The 24,627-nt window shown below is 48.5% G+C and overlaps 1 protein-coding gene across 1 annotated transcript in view; it reads right to left on the reverse strand.

Moving 5' to 3' along the window:
* The window catches only part of JCAD (junctional cadherin 5 associated), a 65,831-nt gene extending 42,018 nt beyond the window's left edge, over window positions 1-23,813 (reverse strand). Inside the window, exon 1 of the mRNA XM_009898548.2 lies at window positions 23,648-23,813. The gene's annotated coding sequence lies outside the window, so the exon portion shown is untranslated. The remainder of the gene's footprint in view (window positions 1-23,647) is intronic.
* Window positions 23,814-24,627: the final 814 nt, after the last annotated feature.

Raw genomic sequence — 24,627 nt, forward strand, 5'->3', positions numbered from 1 at the left:
AAGACAGAGCTCAAAATAGTTACAGACATCTGGTTATCAAACTCACAGAATGACAGAATCAACCAGGTTGGAAGAGATCTCCAAGATCATCAAGTCCAACCGATCACCCAACCCAGTCTAATCAATTAAACCATGGCACTAAGTGCCTCATCCAGTCTCCTCTTAAACACCTTCAGTGCTGTTGACCCCACCACCTCCCTGGGCAACCCATTCCAATGACCAATCTCTCTTTCTGTGAAGAACTTCTTTCTAAGATCGAGCCTAAACTTCCCCTGTGCAGCTTGAGACTGTGTCCTCTTGTTCTGGTGCTGGTTGCCTGGGAGAAGAGACCAACCCCACCTGGCTGCAACCTCCCTTCAGGTAGTTGTAGACAGCAACTTACAGGGAGCAAGAGAAAGGGCAGTTGCTCTTCTACTAGAGCTTATCCACCCTGCCCCTAAAAAAGCCAATTAACTGTCTGAGCTCTTGGGGTAGATGATGAGCTGAGGCACATGTGCTGGTCACACATTAGTTGGGGTGGCAGCAGACCTTCCCCCAGCCTGAGCACACTTGGGTCATCTGACAGACATCCTTCATCTCTGCTTACGTGTCTTGCCATGAGATCATTAAGCTTTGCCAGGTTTCTCCTCTTGTCTGATAAAGCAGTTAGGGTCCTTGTAACAGACACTTGCACTTCTCAACTATGTGTCTCAGGTGGGGCTCTCCAGGCACAAGCTGGTTTCCTCATTAAGCCCTTCAGCCCCTGCAGTTTACCTAAATCCATGCTGGACTGTAAAAGGCTTAATCGATGTAACATATTCACTCCTGATGACGTCAGGGAGCCACTCTGCCAATCTAACAGATGAACTGGTCTGCTAGCCAGTAAATTTAGGATGACAAGCAAGGTTTATGATGGTAAACCAGATGCCTTCAGCACCCTTCAGTCCTGCAAAAATGCTCTAATTCTTCATCAAGCTATTACTGAGACATGTAAGGAGAACAGGAGATCTGAGCTCCTTCCTGCTCCAGCCTTCTGCTGCTGGCTCCTCTCCCTACAGTCAGATGTGGAGGCATGTTTCTGAAATTATTTCAGAGATGAGGTTTCATGTCTTCTCAGTCTATGTGTGTCCTCAGCAGGAAAACTGCAGAGCAGCAGAAGAGGGAAGATGTGGGCTACTGGAGGATGGAAAATGAATCCTCTGTGGATCTGCCCATGCATGTGCACCTGGCTGTGCCCTGTCCTCCAGCCATGCAGAGATCTGTGTTTTGAAGAGACCACGATTCCTTCTCGAGTTACTGGTGCTGGCAGAGCAGCATGGCTGGCAAGCAAGCTTTCAGGAATGTCTTTATCCTTCACAGTCCATATGAATTAGGTCCAAGCAGAAACACTTTTTTGAGCGCTGGATACACAGATTTTGCAAAGGTTGGGAGCAGCAAAGCACACTGTTAATGAAACAGTCACAGTCATAGAATCAACAAGGTTGGAAAAGACCTCAAAGATCATCAAGTCCAACCTGTCACCACAGACCTCATGACTAGACCATGGCACCAAGTGCCACGTCCAGTCCCCTCTTGAACACCTCCAGGGACGGTGACTCCACCACCTCCCTGGGCAGCACATTCCAATGGCTAACAACTCTCTCAGTGAAGAACTTTCTCCTCCCTCAAGCCTAAACTTCCCCTGGTGCAGCTTGATACTGTGTCCTCTTGTTGTGGTGCTGGTTGCCTGGGAGCAGAGACCAATCCCTTCCTGGCTACAACCACCCTTCTTGGTTTTGTTCTGATTGTGGTAATTATAAGCAGAAGTTTTCTTTTGTCTGGGTTTAAGGCTGTGTTGCTTCAAGTTCAGAGCTGTCAGAGACAAGTGAGCAAGAGGGCTTTATTCAGTGGACAGCAGAATCTGATCCAGCAGATACCAGCTTTGGTAAGTTCAGTGGAAGAGTGAAGAGGAGAGTTTGTTGGAGAAACAACTCTCCCTTGCATTGCTAACACTGTTAAAGCTCAGAGCAGCTTGCCAAAGGTGTCTTAGCTTGGAGAAAGGAATGGATTTTTGGTGTGCAGGCGTATCCATGGCCATATACAATGGTGAAAGGTAGCAGTACATCGTATTTACTCATTTATTTATGCTTCACCAAGGAGAAATAAAGGACATATTCTCAAAATACTGGAAACCAGATACAAAAAAGAAGAAGGAATTGCTCATAGGTGTCTTTGTTATGCTCAGTTAAGTGCTGTGAAACAAAGTTGGTGACTGCTGGCAGCCTGAGCCTGCTTAGGAGGAGAGATTTTGCTCTGACAGTCTGTAAATTTTCCCTACTCATTTACAGCAGGTAAGTCTCAGCAGCTACCAAGAAGAATCAAAGCCTTCATGCTCCAGAGGCCAAAGCACCCACCATTTCACCTCATTTGCAATTTAACAGCTTTATCACTCACACTATGGTGTCTCTCTTGAAGGAAATCCCAGTGGAATTAACCATTATTAGCTTTCAAGTGCAGCAGGGAAGTGTGCAGTGGAGCATATTTATGCCAGAGACAGACCTTTGTGCCTAGGTGTGCTGCAGTGGATACTGCTGAAAAGGGCAGCTTTTCTGCAAGCTTCTGCAGATCCCCTCAGCAGGAAACACTTATCTGTAATACCAATTTCCTGCAGAATTTCACAAATCCTTCCCTACAGGGATTTCACCTTTCATTGTTTTCCCTGCAGAGGACAGAAAAATCTAACTGCAGCAGTACAAAATCAGATCTGACTCTCTTTTATTATTTTTTTTCCCCAGCCTCTGACAGCTGAAGGAAATAATCCCATCTTTGGCTAGAAGGAGATGGGCAAACAGTGCAAGGGGTGGTAACCTGAGTCCCAAAATGACCTCTGAAGGTCCTTTCCCACTACATCCGTTTTGTGGTGTGGTGCCCTAAAGAAGGTGGAGGGTGCAGTGGTGCTTCTTATGCCTTGGCAGCAGAGCAGAACAAGAGGACACAGTCTCAAGCTGTACCAGGGGAAGTTTAGGCTTGAGGTGAGGAGAAAGTTGTTCACAGAGAGAGTTGTTAGCCATTAGGATGTGCCACCTAGGGAGGTGGTGGAGTCACCATCCCTGGAGGTGTTCAAGAGGGGATTGGGTGCAGCACTTGGTACCATGGTTTAGTAGTCATGAGGTCTGTGGTGACAGGTTGGACTTGATGATCTTTGAGGTCTTTTCCAGCCTTACTGATTCTATGAAATCCAGGCATCCTGGGGCCCTGAAACATTTGTGGCAAGGAGCACTGATGTAGCAGATGGAGACCCTCACAACACCTGCTGTCCCTACCATGTTTCCTCTGAAGGCCACAGTATCCCCATGGCAGAGCCCCTGACTGCCTTGAGCCACCAATTTTCTCTGTGGAAAGCACATTGACCTGCAAGGTTCAATCATCAATGCCAGCAGCAGAAAGCACTGAGCACTCAGCTGCCAGCTAAAGAAAGTTCAGACCTTTTCTAAGCTCAGCCCAGGAAACAAAAAGGAGAAGGAGAGCAAGAACACAGCATCCAACCAGTGGTCTGACCTGGGGTGTCCCATCAGTGCCCATGGGTGCACCTAGGGTGCAGCTCCTTCTCTGCATGGCTGGCATGGGGTGTTGCTCATGCCTCTCCAAAATGTAGCCTGCACCTTGGTGGTTCACTGAGAGAGTCATTTGCCATTGGAATGTGCTACCCAGGGAGGTGGTGGAGTCACCATCCCTGGAGGTGTTCAAGAGGGGATTGGACGTGGCACTTGGTGCCATGGTCTAGTCATGAGGTCTGTGGTGACAGGTTGGACTTGATGATCTTTGAGGGCTCTTCCAACCTTGGTGATTCTGTGATTCTGTGTGGTGCTGGAGCCATTCAGGTGAACTGGTTCAGCAAGGTGTGTAGGAAAGGCAGGATGCTCTTGAACAACTGCAGAGGCTTTAGGGTTGAAAAAAGAGATGGACAAACAAGGTGACTCCACCACCTCCCCGGGCAGCCCATTCCAATGGGCAATCTCTCTCTCTGTGTAGAATTTCCCCCTAACATCCAGTCTGAACCTCCCCTGGCACAGCTTGAGACTGTGTCCTCTTGTTCTGGTGCTGGTTGCCTGGGAGAAGAGACCAGCCCCCGCCTGCCTACAACCTCCCTTCAGGTAGTTGTAGAGAGCAATAAGGTCTCCCCTGAGCCTCCTCTTCTCCAGGCTAAGCAACCCCAGCTCCCTCAGCCTCTCTTCACCGGGCTTGTGCTCCAAACCCTTCACGAACTTTGTTGCCCTTCTCTGGACATTTGATGTTTGATCACCCATTTGTATTTGTGGTCTCTTTGCTTGCTAGAATTCTCTTGCAGTCCTTAATAAAGTAATTTTTACAAATAAATAAATAATCATTTCCCATCTCAGAGGAATGGAATAACAATGTCTTTTACACAACAATCAAGGTCTCCTTCAACAGAAAGGTAGGAACTGGAAAAATGAGCCACAACCCAGCAAGAGTGGGAGTATCCATCAAGAGTTTGTCCACTTAATTCCAGACACCAGGTGATCACAAAATCTTTGTTTGGTGGAAGCCAGAAGAGCGACAGGCAAAGTGAGGAGATTTTGTACGGTGAGGTCTCTACACCAGGAAAGTCCTGCTGAGGTGGCCACAGGAGAAGAATGATCACAGTCTGACCTCCCTGCCCATGGCTGGCAGGGGGTGAAGCCCAGTAATGAGGCAGTGCAAGTGGGCAGTAAGGCAGGTTGTGTGGGATGAAGAACAGGTTTGACAAGCTGTGGGAGGCCCACGTGGATCTAAGCCTGCCTGGGAGAGAGGGAGAAGCTGATGAGCCTCCCCAGACTGCAGCTCTTCAAGTAGAGATGTTCTACTTTGCCCTCACCCCACCAAAGTCTGTGAAGGGAGTTTGTGGCACCATATCTCAGCACCTTTATCAAGGCTTTCTGTTTTTCAGCCTCAGTGCTCAATTCTTGTTCTAAGCTGGACATTGCTGATTCAGTTGCAGCGCAGCCCTGATGTCCCACAACGCACCACAACATTTACAACAATCAGCAACTGTCCAAGTCCTTCGCTGACTAGGACCTCTCCTGGCTCTTTCCAAGATGAATGGGAGAAGCAGAGGGCCTGGCCTTCCTCCACAGTACATCCTCGAGGAGGATGCAATTACTGAATTGGGTTTTGTAGCCTCTCTGCTGGGCACGCTCTGACTGACAGCCCAGGCCAGCCCGCACCGCTCTCCCCCATGACGCTGGGAGCTAATCTGCCTGCAGTGCCAATGAAAATAAATCATCTGGTTGCCTTCTGCTCTGTGTGGATGAAAACAGAGTCATCAGTGGTCTGTGTACTTCTGGGCTAACTTTACGCCCACAGCATTATTATTTTATTATTTCTAAGTAAAATTGCAGGATTCTGAACAGACCACTCTGTACTGGAGGAGAACAGAGGGCTGAGGCTCAGCGTGTGCAAATGATGAGGTTACAATGCAGTCATTGTTCTGTTTAAATAATGGGTTTTCAAATTAGATTTGCATCTCTGAGTGTAATGTTATCATTGACTACAGCCATGCACAAGAGACCACCCACAATTTGGGAGAGGGCTGTGAGATTGTCCCTCTGTGTGCAGTGTGCAGGCAGCACTTAGTTTTCCATCCCTGTTCTGTCAGTGTATCTTCAGGCTGGCCTTAATCCTTCTCTCCAGATGAACTGGAAGCACATGTGGATCATATAACTTTCCAGGGGGGCCACATACGCAGTTAAAAGATGATTAGAAGTTGAGAGTCCTCAAAGCCTGGAGAGCTGAGACCTGTACCATTGACCCAACTTCAACATTTTCCACTCTTTCGGTGTGGGAGTAAATTGGGATTTATGCCTCTGAAGTCAGACCACTTTAAAGCAGGAGTAGGTGGACATGCTTGATCTGTCATGGGGGGACCAGGTAGAAGGTTAATGTTTTCTGAGATATACTGGGGGTCTCAGATGCTTTGCAGTGGTTTTGTTGTCATTCCTATTAGGAGCCCCACTGCTTTCATCTAAAGAGTGAGTGTGCAAGCAGCCAAAATGCAGTTTGTGGAGGACTCACTCCCACTCAGGTCACACTGAGATAAAATAATACATCTCCAAGCCACTGAGGGCACAACCCCCAGTTGTATTTCCTTGTGGAACACGGAACACGTCCTTCCCCCTTCCCCCAGCACTTGCAGGGGAGATGCTTGGACAGGTTGTTATTTATGTCAGCACAAACTGGTGGTACCAGGCATGTCTCCGTAGTGGTGAAGGAAAGCCTTAGCGCCGGCGCCTTTGCGCAGCATATGTATGTGATGAGATAATAGACATCTGGCACTGAGCAGATGCTGGGGCTCTGCATAGCCCTTGGCTTGTAGTTTTGTCCAGAACAGCCACCTCCAGGGCAGTATATGGCTGTACAGTCTGGAGAGACAAATCAAATATTTCATTGGTCCTTGCACTGGGCACTGACCTGTGTAATGCTGCTTTCAGGTCCCTACTTAACACTTGTGCCTGGATTCCCCCAAGGACATTGGTGCCTAAGGAGGGACTCAAAGAACTCTCAAGTGTCCATGGTCTTGCTTAAAAATCCCTAAGGTTTGCTTTGCCTCCTCGTATCCCCACATTTTGTCTAGGTCAAGCAGTTCAACGTCTGCCCTCAGGCTGAATGTTCCCCACCTGACACCCCACAAAGGATGCATGCTGCCTGAGATAAGTACCCACAGGCTGCTCTTCACAGCCCAGCCACTCCATGTCTCCTCCCTGTCCCACATCACTGATGGCAATTCACTATTCAGGATGTGCTCACAGTTTTCTGGGCTCAAACACACGAGTGCCATGTCTTCAGTTTCTGGGACAGGACAGATGAATATTCAACTCCCTGCTCCAGGTGCAGGTTGTGCATTGCAGCCAATTGCTGTTTAGGATACACACCCTAAAAACCTGTGCTATTAACCCTAGGTTAGAGTTAATCTTATTCTAAATGTAGGAGATCACAAATGCTGTTAATATTCACCACTGCTGAGAAGCAGGAGGGTAACCAACTCATCAGAGAGCTCTGTGACTGTGGCGAATCTGCTGCAGAACATAGAGCACATTCAGTTGTGTGATGGGGCAATGCCAGCTACAAATCCCTCTGGGTGGGTACAGAACCAAATTCAACTCTCTTACACTTCCCTAGAGCTAAGCTGACTTCAATTTGCATCCCTGTGGCTTTATGTGGTGGGATATTTGATCCCCAGTATCAAGAATAGGCACAAATTTTCTGATTCCCGTGCATGATACCCTGCAAACATCTACTTGAGCGGCCAGGTCTGAGTTAAAAAGGAAATCAAATAGAGGGATGTGGAAAAAAATCTCTTTATGCCTATAAAAGGATCACTTCAAAACCACAGGATTTTGTATAGGAACCTTCTTCCTTAAATAGTAGAAGCAGTTGCTGGGTGCATTCCAGCAGTGTGAAAAATGAGGGTTAGAGGAGAGCTGCTGTGTCCGGCGGCAGCTTCCTCTCCTTCTATGTCTCCTTTTCCTCCCCTACCCCCCCACCAACATGTGTACCTTGTCTTAACCCCAGTAACTGTGCTTGTAGGAAGCATGAAAACAGTATAATTGCAGTATATACATTTATACACACAGATCTAATCAATCCCATGTGTATGTGTATATACACTGTGCAGTTAAAGAGGAACTGCAGGGTGGGGAGAGGGGGGGGCTTGCTGCCTGCTGCAGGAAACACCTTTGTATCCCATTTTCCCCCTGAGATAAACAACACTTGGCAGTGAATTTTGCTGGGTGACTAAAACCCCAATGCAGGCTCCTGGTGCAGACTCACACCTGCAGCCTCCTCCTGTCAACCACCAAGCAGAAGGCTGGGGAATAAAACCCCGAGCTCTTCAGCAGAGCCTGCATGAGGGCAGTGGGCCAAATCCAGCCATGCAAAACCCTGCTGACATCACAGGGATTAGATGGGCTGCTAATGAGGACGGCCGGATTTGTGGCAGTCTTTTACCTAGGATGTGATGCCACATCCCCAGCGGTCAGTGTGGGGTGGCTGGGGATGCGAAGGCACTGACACAGCTGTGGGAAGCGGCACTTGGATTTGAGGTGCCCTGTGTGTGCTGCTCTAATGATGTGGGACCAGCTCTGCCAAGGCATGGGGCTCCGGAGCCTCAGGACAAGGGTCCTGCTGCTGCCCTTTCCAGCTCAGGGCTCCCATTGCAGGAGAGGATGGGAAATGGGAGGAGACTCCTATGACTTCAGGCTTTAGTGCCCCTTCTTTGGTTTGTCTAAGAGTCGGGTGGGGAAAGAGTCAGTTTTCCATCTTCAAAGTAGAGATGGACTCAGTTGACATTGGAACCTTTCCTAGGGGCTGTTGAGAAACCAGGGTGATGGTTTTAGTACTTTGTAAGAGCAGTCTCACATGTTCACATAAATCCAATGAAAATGCAATGCAGAAGGGTCCCCAGGGACTCAGACTGGCTCCAATCCATTCCTCCACCCTGTGCCTAGGTCAGTCCCTACAGATGTCTGGATAACCTGTTCCTAAAAACTTCTAATAACAGAACCTCCATAGTCTCCTGAGACAGTGTTTCAGCATTTTACTACTCTTGCTAGTAAGAACATTTCTGAAATCAGCCTTAAATCTTTCTTAACTCTCTCTGAGCCAGACCCAGTACACACCCTCACTGAAATTTTAGCATGTGGCTGCTATCTGCAGTGGGGACAAAGAGCAGTTTATTTACTTTATTTTTGCTCAGCCTCTTATGTGCCTGCAAGCCATCATTTCCACCTTCAGACATGTGTTCTTTAATCAAATCCAGATTCTCTAGCCTACCTTCCTGCCCACACCTGGATACACCTTTTGTTGAGAAACAGGATCCCCATCCATGAAAAAAATCTCTAGATGAAGTTTCACACTAGCAAGCAGAGCTGAACAGAGGGAAGGGAGATGTCTTGCATGCTGTGTATTCCACAATGGAGTTTGGAGGGGGTTTTGGCAATGTGACATTACAGTCCATGACCCATCACAACCTGCAGGTCCTCAGAGCTGACCAGCAGCCCAGGCAGCCATCCCTAACGTGGCTCAGGGACACTGAGGAGAGCTGTGCCTTCACCCCTCTTAGGGCATTCCTACAGCCTACAGCCTGAGCAATGCCCACTACAGATGCAACAAGCACATTGCATCAATTTTCCATTGCCCAAGCTGTCAGTGAAGACATTGGTTACTTCTAGAATGAGGAGAGATCCCCAGGGTCCCATTCAAGGCACTCCCCTAGTCGACAGCAACACACAGCTCTGTGATGGCTTCACCCTTCCCCTAACAGTTCCACTTCAAACCAATTTCTGCTGATTGCTTATGAAAGGGATGAGAGGGCCAGGGTTGGTAGAAGGTGGGAGGAAAAGTTGCTGGGGTGAGAGTGCACCCACTTATACCACAAGCAAAGCAGGTAGCACCCACAGGGTGGGGGCTGTGGGAGCTTGTGCCGGTTTGGGCTGGGATAGAGTTAATTTTCTTCACAGTTGCTTGTAGGGGGGTTGTGTTTTGGGTTTGGGCTGGAAGCAGTGTTGATAAGACAGATGTTTTTGTTCTTGCTGAGCAGTGTTATACAGAGTCCAGGCCTTTTCTGCTTTTCATTCCATCTGATCAGTGGGGAGGCTGGGGGAGCACCAGAAGTTAGGAGGGGACACAGGGGAGACAGTTGACCCTAACTGACCAAAGAGATATGCCATACCATATGGCATTATGCTCAGCATATACAGCTGGAGGAAGAAGGAGGAAGGAGAGAACGTTTAGAGGGATGACATTTGTCTCCTCAAGTAACTCTTATGTGTGATGGTGCCCTGCTCTCCCAGAGATGGCTGAACACCTGCCTGCCAGTGGAAGTAATGAATGAATTCCTTGGTTTGCTGTTCTTGTGTGCATGTCTTTTGTTTTACTTATTAAGCTGTCTTTATGGCCACCCACAAGTTTTCTCACTCTTAGTCTTCTGATTCTCTTCTCCCATCCCACTCTGGGTTTGTGAGCAAGTGGCTGTGTAGGGCTGTATGGGGCTTAGTTGCCACATAGGATTAAACAGAATCATAGAATGACCTTGTTTAAAAAGACCTTAAGAACATCAAGTCCAACCATAGCCCTAACATCTCCTTGAATACAGCTGTTGGACCACAGCCCTAAGCTCTTCATCCAAACATCCTTTAAACACCTCCAGGGATGGTTTGTCCACCATTTCCCTGGGCAGCCTCTTCCAGACCCTTTAAGCAAAGAGATTTTTTCCTCATATCCAATTTAAACCTCTCCTGGTGCAACTTGAGTGCATCGTCACTTGTTCTATCACTCATAGAGCTGTAGGATGCCCTGCACCAAGAAGGGAGAGAGGGGAGAAGCCACTCAGAGCAGGGTCCCTCTGTAGAAAAGCTTTGAAGACCCCAATCTTAGCTGGCACAGACAGGACTGCGAATGGTGCAGGGGCCCTGCTGCAAGAAGGGAAAACATGTGAGGTACTGGGAGGCATGGGCTAGGAGCAAGGTGCCTCTGTTTTGGTGCAACAACTCAGTTCTGCTGCTCCAATAAGCATTAGCAACCTCACAGTGGTAAGAGCTGTGCATGTGGCTGGCCATGTTTCTGCTTTGTGGACCCTTGCAAGTCTTTCCAAGTCCTACCCTCTTGTAGAGGGCACGGGCCTTGTGCTGCACGTGCAGAAGTCTCTAGTAAAGTTGTTAGTGTAATTAGAAAAGGATAAAAAGTACCTCTGATGCAGCTGCTTGATCTCCTTTTCAAAGAGCAGCCTACCATGGAGCTGGAGACACGCTGCTGGAGAAAGCAGGCTCCGTGTACTGGGCTAGCAAACACCTTCTGAACATTTTTTAATGTGACCTGGCAGCAGACCAGGGTAAGTGGCATGTTCTTTTTCCAGTGCTTTGGCCCAAAGTGTGTATTTCAGAGGCTTAAATGAGCAGTCAGTCAATTAAATGTGATAAACGAGGCCATTTGTCACCAGCATTTTAGCTTTTCTTTTAAAGTATAAAACGAGATAATGAGCAGGGCTTGAAGAAAGCCTTTGTGGTGTTGGGAGCCAAGGGCACATGATGTACAGAACGGATTTTCTGCCTCTCCCATCACGAGAATGTGATCTGACAATACTCCCCCTCATGACACAGAATTCAGAGACAATGTTAAGAGAGGGGGGAGAAAAATCCTTAATGGATGAAAAACCAGCGGCACGTTGCAATGGAGATAAGAAAAGAAATGCACTCAGTCAAGGGCAAATCAGCTCTCACTGCATTCTTCCCCTTGTAGGTGCTGGTCTACAGAAGCACTAAGACAGAGGCAGCTACACAGCACCTTTAGCTTCCAGAAAAGCCTCATGAAGCATAGTTTCCAACACATCACCTACTCAGAGAGAAGCCAGCAGGGTCTGCACCTAGCAGGGAGGCACTGGTTGACTGAAAAGATAGATCACCCCTTCCCCCAGAGTGCAAGAGGGGTCATGACTGTGATGGGCTAGGTGAGCTGTAGGGTCCTGCATGGTGTGGGAGTCCCAGGGCTTTGAGGCTGCAGGTGGTAGGAAGATACTTCTCCTGAAATGTCCACAGTGCATACAGCACAGGGATGCATCATACTGCTCACTGACAGCCACGTAGGCCATGCAGGACAGGTATGTATCCCACAGGAGTGGTGACATTCAGGTGTTGTCTGCAACAGTGTGGGTTAGGATCCACGTGACTGGGGGCTAGAACTGGATCTGGACCCACAGCTGAGTGTTTCTAGCTCTCTTTTAAAGAATAGCACCTTTCTTTCTGGCAGGTTCTGAAAATCATCACCTCTGTGTGCTGTCCTTTCCTAGCATGTGTGAAAGGAAACCTTTATTCACATGTGAAACTTCTCCACACCTGTGGGACATGAGCACATTGACTGTACTGCTTGTCTTTCACATTGGCACACATCCCATTGTGACAATGATACTTCTGCCCCCTTTTGCCATCTCCCCTCTTCATCTGCCCACTTGTAAGCATTTATTCTTTTTTGCCAACGTGTTTTCTCAGTTGATCACCAGTGGACACTGAATTCATTGAGGCAGGAGTGCCAGGCTGTGCACTCCTGGCTGGCTCTGTCCCTGGAGGTGTTTAAGACCAGGCTGGATGAGGCTCTGGCCAGCCTGACCTAGTGTGGGGTGTCCCTACCCATGGCAAGGGTTGGAACTAGATGATCCTTGTGGTCCCTTCCAACCCTGACTGATACTACTATGACAAACAGGAACTGGTATCTAAGGAGATGAGAACCACTGATAGTTTATCTCTACAACCTCTGTTTTATTTGTGGCTGTACTGTACTCTCTTGGCAGCATTTGCTTTAGTCCTGGGATGAAACCCTGCCTTCTTGCAGACGTGGAGAGCCTCACAAATGCCTCTGACATTAAATAAGTAGAGCACACTGTGCACAGGAAGGTATATTTTAAGAAGACAACCCAGATGCACCAGCAACAGGAGATACTGAAGTAACTCAAAAGACAACAAATTAAAACTGGAATTGCATGAAAGGATGTCCCAGAAAGGTGTCAGACAAATAAACATGGAGCATGCAGCTGAGCCAGTGATGCAGCATCAGGTTAGCTTCAAGCCCATGAGCCTCCAGCTAATAGTGAACTTTGTGCATGGCCTGGAGAACTGGCCTCCTCAACACCCCAGGAACCCAACAGCAGCCAAGAGCAGGCAGCTACACCCACAGGAAGGGTCCCAGCACTCATGATGACTATCACATTGGTGAGGTCTGTGCCTGAGAGAGTTTTTCAGGTGAGGTTTCAAACAACAGAACCAGACCCTGTGCTGAGTAAAAGCTGCTGGTTAAGAGTCGTCTGTTTGTCCCTGCCTCCCCTGGAAGCAGGCTCAGCCCCAGCCCATGGGTTGCTGCAGCTTGCTGAAAGGGTGGGATAATCCTGCCCAAGCCCTTGGTGGGCTGCCCATTTCCTCTCCTTTCAACTCACTTGCTTCCAAAACAAATTCCTGTGCAAGAGACTCAGGCTCTTTTAGCTTCACATTCCTGCTTGTAACAGGATCTCTTCTGAAACTTGTACAACCCAGTGAACACGAAAGGAAAAAGATCCCAAATAATTGTTGGAAATGATTGGGATGAAATATCTCATAAAACAACATCCTGAACCAAAGAGAGGGCTGAATGTTTCAGAAGCAGCTGTGAACTGGTGAGTTTTCCAAAGCACAGAGGCAGGCAGTGGAGGTGTGGGATGCCAACGCCTTTCCTTTCCTTTCCTCATGCACAAAGCCCCTGGGACTGCTGCCTGCACTGCACTGTGAGGGGGTTGTGATAAGGCACCACCATCATCTGCCTTCACCAACAGTGTGGCAGAGCCACCACTGCCATCTCTAGACATGGCCCAAAGAGTGAACACTCCATCCCTTCTGCAGAGGTTTGCTGGCATCTACCTCGTTTGTCTGCCTTGGTTAAATGAGGAGAATGTGGAGAAGGAGGGGGAAGCTCTAGCTCCCCAAATTACAAATGTACAGCTTCAGGAAGACAGCTTCTGTGTGAACACTTCCCATGCTTTTCATCCTCCTGTTACCTTACAGAAATTGAGCATCTTTAAAACTGCATTAACTTCCCTTAGGGAGGCTTGGTTTCAGATCTCTTCTCATCCTGATTTGGAGCAGGGACATCAAAAGGCAAGGCAAATCTGGTCCCTTGTTAACTTGGATCCATTTGGGGTTGGTCTGGCCAGTTGCAGCTTGCTGTGGTGTTCGCTGTCTTTCGAAATATTTACTTGTCTGACTGACAAGAGAGTTGTTTAATAAGTTATGATGTCTGCAGTGCTGTGTAAACAATTTACAGTGCCATGATTGATGCTGGGTGCTGTCTGGGGAGAGGCAAGGCTGCTTGTACACACTGGGCGTCAGCCTGGAGAGTTCAGGCTCGGTACTGGGCAGAGCGGTGCCTGATAAATCACAACAGTGAACTGTGTGGACTCTGCTCCAGCGCTCGGAGAGCCACACGGACACAGAAGTGGAGAAGTGGAGCAGACCTTGGCCATGCAAACATCAGGGACAACTGCAGGGGGTGCCTAATACAGGGGTTACAGAGCCCAGCTGTGCTCTTGCATGGTGCCTGTGCTGTCCACACCTCTTCCAGCACTCACTGGGCAGAAGGAAATGACTGGGTTTGTGGGCAGGACAACCAATGTAGATGTAGGGCACTGCACTTCAAGCCCCTTCTCCATATGCAGGATGGTGCAGTTTGGGAAGTGAGCCTCACCATGTCCAGGAGGCAGCTGCAGCCCCTGTAAGAGTACAGCTTCACTTCATGGTACATCACTAGTTTTCCTCAGCCTTGAATTTTTCGCTCCTCTACCTTGGATCTTCAGCGGCTTCCAGGAGGAGGTGGGATTTCCACTGAGGTGCTTGGGATGACATCACCAAAGTCCTCTATCAGGGTGAATATCTTCCATTACAGGCATGCAGGACCACAAGAAAAGCCTGTTCCATTGTTAGAGAGGTGTTCCCACCTCCACTGTAGTGACACAAGAGTGTGATTGCTGCAGCTCATGGGTACATGCAGCCCAGCTGGTGAGACAGAGATACTGTAGGTAACCACAAGCCCCTCCATGAGACACCAGGGCAGGAAAGAGACAGCATGGACTAATATCAAACTGAGAGGAAGTCAGAGGTTTTGGTTCAGTTCAAACTGAAAACAAGTTCTTTCACTTCTGAACCATCCAAATGTTCTGTTGCTAGAGTTAAGTGACCTAGACACCTCTGAATCAACGTTTTTCAGGACTGTATTGCTCCTGTAAATTCTCTGCAATTTGACTTGCCCTGATTGTGTACCAAGGCCAAGGGTCTAACTCCTGGAAGTTCCCATGAATTGGAAACACTAGGACCAGTGCAGCCATGTGCAATGCAGGAGCTGTGCAAGAGCTGCTACTGAAAAGCAAAAGCTTGGAAGGAGAGGGAGAGAGAGCTTTTCATGCTACCAAGCAGATGTTCAGACTGACTAGGCAAGAAATTAAACAAAGAAATATATAGATGTAAGAACTTTGTTCTGGAAATACTCTTTCAGATCCATTCACCCTCAAAGGTTTATACCAGATGCAGTGAATAAAGAATGAGAGGAAATTAAAAGGAGGGAATTGCCCCTGCCCCTGCCCCTGCCCCTGGCACGAGCTGACTGCGTGGACATGAGCTCAATAAAGGCTCTACATACCCCTGCAGAGAAAAATGTGTTTCCTCTGAAGGGAGCAAAGTAATAAAGCATTGATTTGAAATCACCAAACTGTGGTGCTCATCCATGTTGCTGATGATGGCCTTGTCTGTTGGAGAGAAAAGTACAAAGAGGTCTTTCCAGTTCAGACTGGAAAAAGGAAGAGGCTTTCCAAGGCAGACTTTCCACATGCTGCACTCACCATAGGAGGAAAGCAGCACTCAGCACCCTTCTGATGCTCAAAACTGTTTCTGCACTCATCCTCGGTCACCACAAAAGGCGGATTGATCCCCCAGCTTCACCATCAGAATTCTAGCTTTGCACATGGCCTGTTCAAATTTACACTCAGAACAAGAAGGGTCCTGAGCAAAAGGAAGCCTGCTTCTTCCTCCCCAGGGACCCTCCAGGGACAGGCTGCACTGCAAAGCAAGTGAAGGCTTCAAGGGGACCTGAGGGACAGTAGGGCTGATGGCACCATTCTGAGTCTCCATGGAAATATGCCTTGATGTAATTAATGATAAAGAGCTGGAACTAGAATAAAAATGATTCAGAGAAGCTCTGGTACTTCTCCCCTGTTTAGGTCCCATGATTAAACCCACACAGAGCCTCGAATGGTGAAATGAGCCTTAATTATAGCTAAGTAACAGCATAACAAATTATCTCCTTTGCGCTTACTTTAGCTGGTGAGTAATCCAATTTCTACCCAAATCTATCTTGACTATGGAGATGTTGCCTATATCAGATTCATGGAGATGCTGGAAGGATATGAAATTAGAGATGTGGAAAAATCATAGAATCAATAAGGTTGGAAAAGACCTCAAAGATCATCAAGTCCAACCTGTCACCACAGACCTCATGACTACTAGACCATGGCACCAAGTGCCACGTCCAATCCCCTCTTGAACACCTCCAGGGATGGTGACTGCACCACCTCCCTGGGCAGCACATTCCAATGGCTAACAACTCTCTCTGTGAAGAACTTTCTCCTCACTGCGAGCCTAAACTTTCCTTGATGCAGCTTGAGACTGTGTCCTCTTGTTCTGGTGCTGGTTGCCTGGGAGAAGAGACCAACCCCCTCCTGGCTACAACCTTCCTTCAGGTAGTTGTAGAGAGCAATAAGGTCTCCCCTGAGCCTCCTCTTCTCCAGGCTAAGCAACCCCAGCTCCCGCAGCCTCTCCTCGTAGGGCTTGTGCTCAAGGCCTCAGGAGGATGTAGCTCTCCACCACTTCTTAAACACTCATCTTTTGGGGCAAACAAAGAGCAGCACTTTGGTGAAAGTCCACTTCCAGCTAAAGGTAGCCACAACTGACTGGCCTGCTAGGTGAACAGTTGGAATCCTCTCCTTTATATCAAAATCTTTTTATTTTTTTGGATGATGAGTTTTTCTTAGCTTTGCAGACTCCCATTGAATAGCATCACATGTCTTGTGTGTCTTGTGCCCAGAAAATGCTCAGGGCTGTAGGCTCTGAGGTTACAATCTAAACACTATTGAAAGGTCCCAGCAGCCTGAGTCTGACCTCACAGCCAGTGAGAGCCACAGAGGGTTAGCATCCTTGTGTCCCCAGCCTCAGCTGTTGAAAAGACAGGTAATAGGTCTCAGAGCAGCTTTCCTGTGTCTGGAAGGAGTCTGTTCCTGGGAGCTACAGGGTTGTTGACTTCCTGGGACAGAAGCAATATGACTGCTGCAACTCTGCCCTGTGAGAGCTACCGGCAGGATTTGAGGGCTGACTCTTTCAGCCCTGTGAAGCAGGCACCAGTGCTCTGACCTGCTGGATCTGCAGCCCCAGCAGAAGGAGATGCTGGCCCACAGCACAGTGCTGAAGCAAGAAAGTAGTTCAAATAAATAAATAAAGGAAAAAAAGAAAAGATTGAGGGCTTTTATGAAAGGCAGTCTTGTACCACGATTTACACAGAGCTCAAGGGATGTTATTGTTTAAATAAATATTTAAGGGAGATTCCCCTCAATTTAAACACAGTGAGCTGCAGCATGTGGAAAGCAGCAGTGTCTGATTACATACATGCAAGAGGCCAAAGCAAACTGTTATGAACAAAAGCAGCAGAGGAGGAGAAAGCAACTTCTTTTGGTTCTGTTGCTCTGAGATAGGTTATTGACAGCACCACGTCTGTCTAGTGCCAAAGTGCAGCAGAGGTACGAACCCTGGGTCCTGCTTTTGCTGGGCTGGAATCATAGTATCAATTTTCTCTTTGGGAAAGCTGCATTTTTGAGAAGCACTGCACCACCTGATTTGGTGAGAACAAATTGATAAGACACTTTGGGTTTGTTCCTGGTCAGCCGTTGTATGTGGGTCTCCATAGCGATCAAGGTCTTTAGCAGTTCACGTTAGCCAGCTCCTAAAGCCAGAAGCAGAATAACCAGGGCAGCTGACCCAAGCTGGCCCACAGAAATGTTCCATACAATAAATGTCATGCTCACTGTAAACTGGAAAGTTTGCTGGGGACAGCCCTTCCTCCTGATGGTCATCATCCAAGGCCTTGCTGAAGTCCAGGTAGACTACATCCACAGCCTGCCCCACATCCAGGGGCCAGGACTGCTGAAAAATGATGGAGAGCGGCTTGGCCAGCTCATCTGCCAGCTCTCTCAGCACCCTAGGATGGATCCCATCCAGTCCCATGGACTTATGGGGATCCAAGCAGCTAAGGAGATCTCTAACTACTTCCTCCTGGATCACAGGGGAACTATACTGCTCCCTGCCTCCATCTGCCAGCTCTGGAGGCCAGCTGTCTGGAAGACAACCTGTCCTGCTATTAAAATTTGAGGCAAAGAAGGTGTTAAGTAACTCTGCCTTTTCCTCATCTTTTGTTACCATGATTCCATCTGAGTCCACCAAGGCACAGAGGTTGTCCTTGCCCCTCTTCTTGCTATTAATATATTTATAGAAGGATTTTTTGTTGTCCTTCACAGCAGAGGCCAGTCTAAGCTCTAAATGGGCTTTTGCCACTCTAATTTTTTTCCTGCATGACCTAGCAACATCCTTAAACTCTTCTCTTCTCTTCTCTTCTCTTCTCTTTTCTCTTCTCTTCTCTTCTCTTCTCTTCTCTTCTCTTCTCTTCTCTTCTCTTCTCTTCTCTTCTCTTCTCTTCTCTTCTCTTCTCTTCTCTTCTCTTCTCTTCTCTTCTCTTCTCTTCTCTTCTCTTCTCTTCTCTTCTCTTCTCTTCTCTTCTCTTCTCTTCTCTTCTCTTCTCTTCTCTTCTCTTCTCTTCTCTCCCTCAAGGGTCTCACCCATCATTCTGCTCCCAAGGTCTACACTCCTGTTGGCTGTGACCACCACAATTTTGCTGGAGGTGTGGTGCTCACAGTGCTTCTCATCCAGCATTCCCTGCTGGGCAAGTACAGCTCACCACCACTGCATGAGCCAAGTTCAACTTTGTGTTCTTTATATCAGTATTAATATTATGGTTTTAAATTATTGTTGTAGTAAATCTCTTTCCCCTTCAACCCAGGGGTTTCCTTTCCTTTCCCCAGTTCCTTTTCTTGGGGGGTGGTGGTGCCATGGTGTGTGTGTCATGCCATGGTGTGTGTGTCACTGGGTGACAGAAGGTGACTAAAGGGAGACACGCTGGCAGCCCTGGCAGCGGCAGCATTGTGCAAGGAATGGTTGCCCATGCCCTGTTGGCATTTGTCTGCTGGAATGTCTGGGGACAACAGTAAGGGCAGGGTTCAGCCCTGCAGACAATGCCCTGCCTGGTGGCCAGTGACCCAACATGCAGCAGCAGGGCTGTGTGCCCAAGGAGAAGGGGACAAAGGTGGGTATGGCCAGTCATGTATGACCATCACGTGTTTGGGCCAGCCTTTGGCAGACACACAGTCACAGACTTGATACCAAAGAGCTGCACATTGCAAAATGAAACTCAAAAACCCTGTTTGATTTGGCTGAGTCTCAGAGCTGACAACTTGGCTGAGTGTTTATTATGCTCTGTGGCTACAGAGCTGGAGCCACCTTGTGCTTGGAGTCACCTTGTGCTTGGCATAGCCAAAGCTCAACGCTGTGTAGCGTCAGAGGCTGGATACAAGGAGATGCTTTCTAACCCTCAGGTAGAAAATGCCAAGGGCATAACATCAAAGCTGTAACAGCAACAGCTTCCAGGATTTATTTCTTCTGTGACAGCTTCCACAAGGACATCCCCAATAAACATCTCCAGTCTTTGACTGTAGGTCTCCACTCTACCCCTCTGCCCTCCTCTGTCATCAAATGCCCTGTTTTCCACAGTGTCCAGACAAGCACTTTCTTGTTTTCATCCATGACCCTCGGGGCAGAAGCCCACCACTCCTTTCTCTTTCAGTTCTCCTGCAAGTGCCTGCTTAAAACTCCTTCTTGTGACATCCTTGACAAAGGCAAGGCTGTTGGTTTGCAGCAAGTACTGCTTGCCATGCTGGCCAACACCATCTCACAGCTTCTTAGAACTCCTTCATCTCTCATTAGTTGTCTGTAGGCAGCTCTAGTCTTCTCGCATTGTCAGTTCATGGTCTCTGGTGTTTGTTTCCACACCACCTCACACAGCCGAGCCCTGGTGAATGCATGGGGCTCCCAGGGTAAAGATGATGAAACTTCACTGCCTGGCTTTGTAGAAGGAGAGGCTGTACAGTCATAAAGGAAGTGAAGGAAACCACCTCTCCTTGCCCTTCCAGCAGGAGCAGAAGTAAGCAGAATGCAGCTCCTTACCTTTCCATGTGGAAATCACATCAAGTGGCAAAATGGAAAGGCTGAGCTTTCACCATCTGTCTGCAAATGCTGCATATGTATTGCCTATAAAAATAGGCTGTAAGAATACTGTTAAGCCTCAAAAACCCAAGAGATGCTAGAATTAGGCCTCCCTTGTGCTATGTGTTATGATGCACTGCTTAATTAGATGATCACACAGTATTTAGCCAGAGGTCTCCCCTCTGTCCCTTTTTAATGTACAGGCTGGGGTGTTGCACTGGAGAAGATATCATATAGAATTTTGGGGGTTTTCCCCAGTGTTCAGTGTGATCTTAGCCTTTATTTGTCAACCAGCTCCCCCATGTAGAAAAATTACTGCTTTTTCCCAACACCAGCACTGGACATTTCAGTGGCACACCTCCCTGTAGTATCTGGGTGCCTCACAAGTGTCTCTGACCACTGTCCGAGGGTGTGGTGGTGCTTTATCCATTTGAACAAAGTGCAAATAGGAAGAGCCAACAGGCATGCAAGCAACCAACTTGATCATATCAGGCACCAGTTTATCATGGGTCTGGCTTTGTCACATATTCCAGCTGACCCCCACCACAGTGGTAGGACTTCCCTGTAGCAAGATTCATGCCTACATCCAGCTTTGCAGGCTTTACAGGTCCCACAGCCCAGGGCTTCAAGGTTATGAGGTGAGACCAAGGGGTGCCCAACAGATATAGCAGGGGCAGGAGCCATGCAAGGGAGTTCAGCATCAGGCAGCACGGGACGTGCTCAAGGCAATGCCCCCATCAACTCACATCCCGGGAGCAAACATTCAGTATCAGTACATCGTGCATGGACAGGGGACGTATCCCTCAGGTACTGACTGCAGCCTGGGGAAAGCCTCCGTGTGAGCCAGCACAAAAGATCCTGCAGGGAGAGCAGGACTGAAGCCAGCTCTGCAGGGCAGCACTCACATTCCCAAAACAGGGAATGGGGCAGCTCAGGTTTCATGTCCGACTTTGGCATGTCCACACTCTCCCTGTGGCTCACACCTTGGCACACACCTCACTACCCTGCTGCCAAGCCCCCAGCTCCTTACTTGTACCAGGGGCTCTCCATCCCAGTGCCACGCTATCCTTTGTCACCTCAGTACCAGACTTTCCCTTAGCCCAGCATCCCCACAGTCCCCAGCTGTCTCCTGGCTGTGCAGGGAAGGTGTCAAAAGAAGAGTGCTATCCCCTGCTTGCCTTTCCATTGCCCAACCCCTCTGCCCTGAGCAGCATTATGGGGAGAGCCCAGCTTCATCCCATTCCTAGAGCTGGGGATGGCTCTAGGGCTGCAGAGAGGAGAGACAGAGACCCTGGTCCCTGCAGAGCTGCGAGGAGGCAGCAGAAGCAGCAGGAACTTGGTAGCACTGACTGGGCGCACAGGAGCATTGGGTTCAGCACTGGCAACTGCTGGGATGCTGGGCTGAGCTCACTCACATGGGAAGGAATCTCAGAAGCTTTTGACTGCTCAGCCCTAGCACGTCCCTAATAAGTTACTATTTTTTCCCTTCAAAGGCTTTCACTAAGCCAAACTGGAGGAGATTTACAAAGGAGGGGAAAGAAAAAAATAACATTGCAGTCCAAACACAAAGCTGCCAAAAATCAGATCTCTGCTCCAAAGCACAGGGGGATAAGAGCTATGCAAGGAAAGGAGCACCAGGCTCCCCCTCCTCTTTCTTTCAGGCTCTTTCTTTTTGCAGTTGGACAACAACTGCTTTTTTGATGTGCTCATTCTTGGAAGTGGCTGGCTGGATAGTTTGGGCTGAAGTGATGTAGTATTATTTTTTTTTTCAGCAAACTGCTTAGCCTAGAGGCAGACAATCCAGTTGGAAGAACTCAGTCTAAACTGTTCAAGTCTGGCAAAGTTCGAAGCAACTGTGACTGTGGCCTTCCAGCAGGATGGGAGTCAGCTCAGCCACAGCAGCTGCAAGCAATCCCACCTTTGACGCAGCCGGAGCTAGAATAGCTGCTGATGCTGTTCCATTCAGGTGTCTTATCACGATTCAGATATGTCAGCAGCGAAAAAGCTTTACCTCCGTCATCCCACTGAGCCTTCCCACACCCCTTCCTACTCAAAAGCTCTTCTCATCTAACAACTGTTGTACAAACCCCACAGCTCCCTTCGCCTCCGGTGTTTGCATTTGAGCTTCGTCTCCTTGGGTAGAGGCAGCTGATGCTAAAACAGGATTGCTCTCTGAACTAATGTATTCAGAATTAATAAAAGAAAGAAAGCAACACACTCCTCTGGCAGGTTCCCATGCATATTTTCCATGAAAGTTCATTTTTCCACAAGAACAAACTGTGAGTGTGTGGGGGATTTGCGCTGAATCTTGATATGGAGCTTAGGATTCTTGGCACTGCTCGGGACGTTAAAAATGACATCAGTTCCACTTTCTGTACTGAAATTGTATCGTTGCTGCCTGACCACAGCTCTTTGTTCTGCAGATACTCTCCCTCCTCTGAGCTGCCCCTGCCATGGTTGCTGTACAGGGGTATCAGGAAAAGCTCTGTGTGTTTTCCTCACAGCCCTGCTTGCCCCTCCCTGCACCAAGCACCCCAGTGACACAGCTGCAGTCCTTCCTCCAGCACGCATCAGCATCGCTGGCTCAAGGAACGTGGGCACCTATGCCAGCCAAGGGGCTTCCCTGCAGCACCACAGCTCTGTGCAGTGAGGCACCTGGCATGTAAGCAGGGCTCTCCTCTTTTCTGCAGAGAAGCAGAGGAGTGGATTGTGTCTTGTCAGAGTAACACAGCTGTGGGACAGCAGGGACAAGGGGAAGCCAGGTGTTGCAGGCAGGACACCGTGAAACCAGCCTGTCCTGCTCAGGGAAAGGAATGGGGATTGGAAAGAAGGGTAAGAAAGGGAGAACCTCTGCTTTGGAGACAAGGCTTCCTCTGGCCTGGGGAAGGTAGCACCTGGAGCAGTGTTTGTGTAAGTTCCCACCCAACACATACACACACACACACTGGAGCCCTCCAAACTAAGCAAATTTGAGTTATGCTGTTTCTGTCTTACCCAGCAGCATGACCCCCTGTGTTCGAACGCTACAGTGCAGGAGGACTGATTTGGTACTCGGGATCCCCTGTGAGTCACAGCACGGGAGAAGCAAGAGCATTGGGACTGGGAGAGTTAACCGGCTCCAGACTGGGAGTACAGTTCCACGGGCATTAGCGCAGACATCACGGTTGTTTCCTGGATTTCTAATAAAATCAGGATTCAAGGAAAAGATGATGCTTTCCTACATCCCCTGTGGCTTGGAAAGCAGCAAAGGCAAATGAAGACAGTTAATTATCTGGCACGCCACATCCCAGTGTTAGGGAAAGCACCGTCCCCGTCGGAGTCACGCTGGAGCTGCCCTAGCAGACACCCTGCAAACAGACTCCGGCTCAGCCTCAGCCTCCCGCACGGGATTACAGAGGCTGGACCAACCCGGGGGGGACTCTACCTGCCAGACAACAAAATGCTAGCTTGGCTTTAGTCTGGCTTGATAGCGACAGTGCCTGGGTTTGGTATTTCCCATATTGCTACATGCTCAGCCCCTCTAACGGGTGACAGAGAATCGCTGCTGCTTGCTTCCCCGGGCAAGATTATCATTCCATCCTTTCACTGTCGTGCGGAAAGAGCCACAAAAAGAGATTAACAGTTACAGATTGTGAAGCCATTTGCCAAATGTGCTCTATGAGCAACAGCATTTTTACAATTGCATTTGCAACAGCAGTTTTGCAGTCGGGTTTCCAGGCTCCTCCACAAGCACATGCAAGCGTACAGAGAATGCAGAAAAGCTTTACCTTGTATTCCCAGGGGAGAGAGCCTGGTTTCCTCTCATGGATCAGAAGTAGGATGAAAAACAAACCCCAGAAAGACCCTTGAAGAGGCTCATCTGCCGAGAGTTGTCTAAATCCCAAGCCTGCTCCCACTAGCAGCTCTAAGTTTGTGCTCTGAATAGAGGCTGTGTTATTTTAACCACAGGATTTCTAGTCGTGGGGGAGGAGAGATGGATTAGGTACGTTTGCAATCTAATGCTTCACATTTACCTCAACCGAAACGAATTACTCTAAGCCTGATGTAAATAAGTGCTGCTAAGATATAAATTTCAAGAGCCCACTAACCAATTATGCTTAAACTAACATGCTAAAGAGCTGTGGAAAATTCCAGAGGAATAAGATAACATACTTTTGTGTTCTTTCCTAAATAAAAGGCATGTGTGGAATTTCATGGAAGATACTATGAGAAGCAAGGGGCAGCAGGAGAGCTGCACAAACTGACCCAAGTGAGCTGCTGTACCTCCCAATCTCTTTCTTCCTCTCACCTGTCAGCACGGGCTTCAGCAGGCAGCCCAGCAGTTTGGGGGTTTGTGGCTTGTAAAAAGGAGGAACTCAAGCCTAATATTTCATGTAAAGTTCTTTATGGTGATCAGGCAAGATTGCAAAAGGCCACAAGGTCTCTAATTCTGCAGGAGCACAGACATGAGCCTGATGAACCTGTGCCATCTCCATCAGGGATTTAAGCTCGATACCCTCCCTGCAGCTCATGGGTTGCTACAGGGATTGTTACATGCAGGCAGAATATTGTGCCCAGGACACTGCTTTGGGGTTTTGGGTGTTCAACCGAGCTCAAGCTCTGCCTTCTTTTCCTGGTTTATGACACTTCAGTGCCACAGCTGCTGTGGTTGCAAAGCATGGCAGGATCCCAGGCTTCCAGGGCCACCTCACAGCTGATGGAAAAGAGATCTATTAACTTCCTGAGAGGTATGATGTGTAAATAAAAC

The sequence above is a fragment of the Dryobates pubescens genome, chromosome 21, assembly GCF_014839835.1.
Source record: "Dryobates pubescens isolate bDryPub1 chromosome 21, bDryPub1.pri, whole genome shotgun sequence".
NCBI classification, from domain to species: Eukaryota; Metazoa; Chordata; class Aves; order Piciformes; family Picidae; genus Dryobates; species Dryobates pubescens.